The following is a 6,037-nucleotide window of genomic DNA, read 5'->3' as shown; positions in this document are numbered from 1 at the left end:
GGCTGCTGTAACAATCCAACACATTTGGTGGCTTAATAAAATTCATCTTGTAAAGACTGGGGGGTGTGGCTCAATGGTGGAGTGGTTCTCTAGCATGCAGGAGGTACTGTTCCAGTACCCGAGCAGAGATGGTGGTGGCACCTGTAATCCTAGGACGGCAGGGGAGTAGGGTGATGGCACGAAGGTCAAAGGTCATCTACTATGGAGGATTTGGAGGCCAGCTGAGACCTGTCATTACTGACAAATGCATAGATCTACTCTCACACTTTCCAGGTCTGTTTTGAAGCAGTTAAGTACTTCTTTTAGTACAACAGCTTTCTGTTTGAGGGTCTGAGGCAGGAACATTTTCAAGTGTAAATGACTAAATAATATTATACAAGGGTGGGTTTTAGATGGGGACTGGAGAGAAGGCCCAGCAGTCAGGAGCGCTTGCTGCTCTTGACTGCTTTTGCGGTGGACCCGGGTTCCGTTCCCAGCATCCACGTGGTGGCTTACAGTTCCAGGGTGTCCAACACCCTCTTCCGGTCCCTGTGGGCTGCAAGGCACACAAGCAATGCACATGCAGGCAAAACACTTACACATACAATAAAAATAATAGTTCGGAAACAGGAGTAGTGCATTAAGCTTGGCCGGTGTCTGAAGCAGCTATGTTCAGTAACTACGGGTTACCAAAGCACTGTTTTGTTGAGTCATGCCTTCAGAGCATCAGGGGACACTACACAGTGGTCAGAGGTGTGTCAAGGAGTGTATTGAGCATAATGACTAGGAGGAAGACTCAGTACATACGAGTGCTTGCAATGCAGACATGAATTCCTGAGTCAGAGTTCCCAGCACCCATGTGCAAAAAACCTAGGCATAGCCACACACCTGTGACCCAGCATTGTGAGGTCAGAGACCGGTGAATCCCAGAAGCTCATTGGCCAGCAGTCCCTGGCGATATGGAGCGGTCCAAACCTTCAGGTTTAGTGAGGGAGATGTCTTAGTGGTTAAGAGCACTCACTGCTCTTCCAGAGGTCCTGAGTTCAATTCCCAGCAACCACATGGTGGCTTACAACCATCTGTAATGGGATCTGATGCCCTCTTCTGATGTGTCTGAAGACAGCTACAGTGTACTTATATATAATAAATAAATAAATTTTTAAATAAAAAGTTAGCCAAGAGGGACAACCTGGTTAGGGAAATCTGCATGAAAGTTTTTGGTCTGTTTCATGCTTTTTATTTTCTCCCCAAAACAGGACCTCTATTTTAAAAGTATTTTAAGATATTTTTGTCTTTTCTCATTTGGATACTATAATTATTTTTACCTTTTTCCCCCTTGGAGAGAGGGTCTCATTAGGTAGCATTGATGGTTTAGTACTCATGGTTGTAAGCCCCAGGTAGGCTTGCAGTTGCAGCAGTCCTCCTGTATCAGCCTCTGTCCTGCTGCAATTACAGACACGCACCACCGTGCTTTTAAAAGGTTGTAACTGAAATCATGCCACAGAGCTAGGATGTAGCTCCCTGGTAGGGCACTAGTGAGCATGAGGCCTTGGATTTGAATATCAACACTGAAACAGTTCACAAGGAGGAGGAAGGGGAGGGGAGAAGGAGAGGAAGGGAAAGGAGAAGGAGGAAATAAGAAATTACAGGTCTAGGGGCTGGAGAGATGGCTCAGTGGTTAAGAGCACTGACTGCTCTTCCAGAGGTCCTGAGTTCAATTCCCAGAAACCACATGGTGGCTCACAGCCATCTGTAATGGGACCTGATGCCCTCTTCTGGTGTGTCTGAAGACAGCAACAGTGTACTTACATAAGTAAAATAAATAAATCTTTAGAAAAAGGAAAAGAAAAAAGAAAATTTAAGTTGTGCTTGGTCCTGTGCATGTGCCTTGAAGCTTCTGTGGTAATTTGAAGAATTAATGCTGCTAGTGAGTGAGCAGCCCTAAACTATCACAACCAGGTCATAATCTTGATGTGGAAGGTGATAGGGAAGCTTGGGTTCGTTTGCTGGCTTTGTTGCTGCTGGTGTAGTTGTTTGGTGTGTTTGGTGGCAGGGATTGAGCCTGAGGCCTTGTGATGCCAGTCAAATGCTCTACCACAGACCATATACCCAGCCGATAGGAGATTTATACAGGAAGAATTGTAAATCCTCTTCCCTCCACTGTCACCCCACACTGTTTATAAAACAGCATTTCATATCGCCCAGTTGGAGAATATATGATTACCTCTTTTATGAAGTTTACACTTATGCTGTGGGAGGGGATATGTAAAGGTCCAGTCTGTGATAACCTAAGCAGGAGGGAAGGGCGAAGTCAATCTCTTTCAGAAGTCCATGAGTCTATTGCTCAATGTGAACGGAACCAAGATCTTGAATGTGTTGGATGTGGGTGTTTTTCCTTAATTTTTCAGATTTTTAGTTGATTTACTGTATTTAAAATTACAACTCTCTCTCTCTCTCTCTCTCTCTCTCTCTGTGTGTGTGTGTGTGTGTGTGTGTGTGTGTGTGTGTGTGTACATTAGAAGTGCTTAACTTCCAGTTTTCTGCTTTGTGTGTTCATCTCCACTCTCCCACTTGCTTGCTTACCAAGGCCTGTTCTAGAAGCCACACCACCTGTCTTAAGAGACTTCGTCTCTCAGCCTCCCTTTCAGAGGTGTCAAATCGACTGTGTTCTGACCAGATACACGTGAGCAGACATGCAACAGGTGTGGAATAGCACTGGAAGGGATTTTATTCAGCTTTTGTCCCATTGCCTGGTGTTTGGATTGGAGGCTGGAATTCTGTGAATGTCTTGGACTCAAAAGGATTCCTTGAGGAAGAAATCACAGACCAGTGACAGCAGAATAGAAAAATACCACTTTGTCCCTGATGGCAGTAAACTTGTAGCTAATGCTAGACATCTTTTTTTCTAAAAGTCTATCTTGCTAAATTATGTATAATGTGTTTTTTTGGTTTTTTAGTAAATGTTACTGAATTTTGTCTGTCTGTCTGTCTATCTATCTATCTATCTATCTATTTTTGAGACAAGCCCTCACTATGTAGCCTTGGCTGTCCTGGAACTCACTGTGTAGAGCAGACTCACCTCAAAAGAACAGAGATCTCCCTGTTTCTACCTTTTGTGTGCTGGCATTAAAGTTGTATGCTACCCCACCTCTCTGTAGCTTTTCCTTGAGATGGGTGTTAGGTATGCAGGGAAGAGAGTCATTTGATGTTGTGGACTCTTGTGTTTCTTATGATTTATGCAGTGGTTGAGTCTCTGTTGGCCAAGGGTCCAGTGTCTACCAGAGCCATCTTCCTTGCATACACAACTACTGACCACACTTATCTTTGCAATGTGTAGGCCGGACAGATTCTCCCACATTCCTAGGATTCTCCAGTTTATACCTCCTGAAGTAGCTACTGAATTAGCTCGAGGGCTCCTCTCAGGTGTGCTGGGCATGTGGGAAACAGCCATGGTTCTGAAATCCAAATAGGTGGACTTGGATTCATACTTTTTAAAAAAAAGATTATTTGTTTTATAAGCACACTGTAGCTGTCTTCAGACACACCAGAAGAGGACATCGGATGCCCTTACAGTTGGTTGCGAGCCACCATGTGGTTGCTGGGAATTGAACTCAGGACCTGTGTGACAGGTAGTGACACATCTCAGGCTCAGAATTATCAAGCTCCACATTAGTGCCCTTTGACGAGCTCTGCCCTTGGACCCTGAGGCTGGGGGTCACTTTCCCCTGAATGTCACTGCCTGCACCTAGCTCTTTCTTGCTTGTACTTTTTAACTTGTGAGCATTTAGCTCATGTACTCTTCACAACCTCCTCCCGGAGCTGCCAGTCACGCTGGGTCTGAAGTAGGTTGAATTCAGTCTAACTGACTGGAGGCCCTTCCCTGATCTCAAACCCCTAGGGCAGCTCAGTTTCGAACAGTAGATTTCATGTCAGGATGGCACCAGCCACAGCCCGCAGAGGTCGGGAAACTCCTCTCCATGGCTGACTGTAGCGGTGAATTGGTTAAACCCCTTTGAGCTCCCTCCAAGTAGGTGATTAAGCCTCTAGCCACCCACCAGAGCTGTCTGGATTCCCAAATGAAAGAAACACACACGCCAGCTAATTTTGATATGCTTTGACTAGCTAATGATTGGGTACTTCTGAACCTCCCTGTGGGTAGCACACACTTCCCTCCTGTATTCCTGAGTCAACGTCTTTTAAAATCTATATTTCATCTCTGTTACCTTAGACATAATCAAGGAGTGGCCCCTAGGGCCACTTTCCCAGAATCTTACATTCGACAGGCCTTTAAGTCTGTTTTCCTTGCTCCTCCATCATGGTGCTTCTCCTCTGCTCTTCTCCTCCTTGGTCAGTTGTCCACATAATCTAAAAGTCTCACCTTTGTCTCCCTGTCCAGCCATTGGCTATATGGCAATTCTTTATTACCAGTCAAAGCCAGCTAGGAGCAGGGAAAACTTTTGGGAGCCAAAGGAAGGACCATCCAGGCACTGCTCCAGTTGGGGATCCATCCTGTCTGCAGACACCAGACCTGACACTGGTGCCGTTGCCAAGAGGCACTTGCTGACAGGAACCTGGTGTGGCTGCTCCTTTGAAGGTTCCGCCAGCAACTGACCAATGAAGATATGGATGCTTGGAGCCAACCATCAGACGGAGCTCAGGGACGCTGATGGGGGAGCTGGTGGAAGGACTGGAGGAGCTAAGGAGGATTGCAACCCCGTAGGGAGAACGACACCAGCTGGATGGACCACCCGGTGCTCCCAGGCACCAGATCTCCAACTAAGGAGTGTCCAGGGAGGGGTCCAAGGCTCCAGATACACAGGTAGCAGAGGATGGCCTTGTCTGACATCAATGGGAAGGGAGACCCTTGGTCCTGTGGAGGTTTGATGCTCCAGGGTAGAGGGATGCTGGAGGGGTTGGGCAGAGGAGGGTGGGTGGGGGAGCATCCTCATAAAGGCAAAGAGGAGGGAGGTGAGGGCAGTTGTGGGGAAAAAAGAAAAAAAAAGACAAAGCATTACAACCATTTTTCAATATCTCAACCTTTCTATAGCAATAAAAAAAAAAGACTCTTGGGGTTGGGGATTTAGCTCAGTGGTAGAGCCTTTGCCTAGCAAGCACAAGGCCCTGGGTTCGGTCCCCAGCTCCAAAAAAACAGAAAAGAGAAAAAAAAAAAGAAAAAAAAAGACTCTTCTATCAGATTATATTGTGCGTAAATGTAACAATTAGGTAAGTTACAAAGTATGATACATAATTAATGCCCAGTCCATCATATTTCTCAATTAGATAAAGTACCCTGTCATTTATCCTGACTTAAGGAGCTTACAATTCTATATCTGAATTATGTTTAGATTTTAGCTTGCATTACCATCTGAAAACCATTCTTTCAAATCTATATCATCTCTATCAATGCTAAATAACCTGAGTTTGATTATGAGACTATAACGAGTCCTCAACTCTGTCAGAAGTCTGAGAACGAATTATTACCTGAATATGTATATGAAGCACAAAAACATAGCTTCCAGAATCTAAACAAATTGTAGAGAAAGCTGACTACTTGGACAGTCCCCTATTACTCAAAATGTCTTCAGACTTCTGGCCCAGAACCATCTGACAGGCCTTGAAATGAAGCAGGATCTATGAAGGACTGGTTTACTTTGTCTTGGCAGAGCTAAGCTGTCAACTATCCTGTATCCTGCCCTTTACTGGACAGTATTTTTTGTCTGTAGATGAACAGGGCAATTTTTGTCAAATGGCTATTTTGATAAGACTGGAGTAACTCCATATAGAGGTTTTGATGTTCAATTTCTTCTTTGAACAAAAAGGGGGTATTGTCAGGAGTAGACATGTCTCTAGTCAAATGATCCTTAATAATGAATTAATATTAAATGTCATATTTTGTGGTTTTGATGTTTTTGAAGACTATCTATGTAAAGTATATCTGAACTGTTACATCTTTTTTTTTTTAATCTTTACTAACTTGGGTATTTCTTATTTACATTTTGATTGTTATTCCCCTTCCCAGTTTCCAGGCCAACATCCCCCTAACCCCTCCCTCTTCCCT

Source organism: Rattus norvegicus, chromosome 5 (assembly GCF_021556685.1).
Source record: "Rattus norvegicus strain SHRSP/BbbUtx chromosome 5, alternate assembly SHRSP_T2T, whole genome shotgun sequence".
In the NCBI taxonomy this organism is placed as follows: Eukaryota; Metazoa; Chordata; class Mammalia; order Rodentia; family Muridae; genus Rattus; species Rattus norvegicus.
This window is presented reverse-complemented; position numbering follows the sequence as displayed.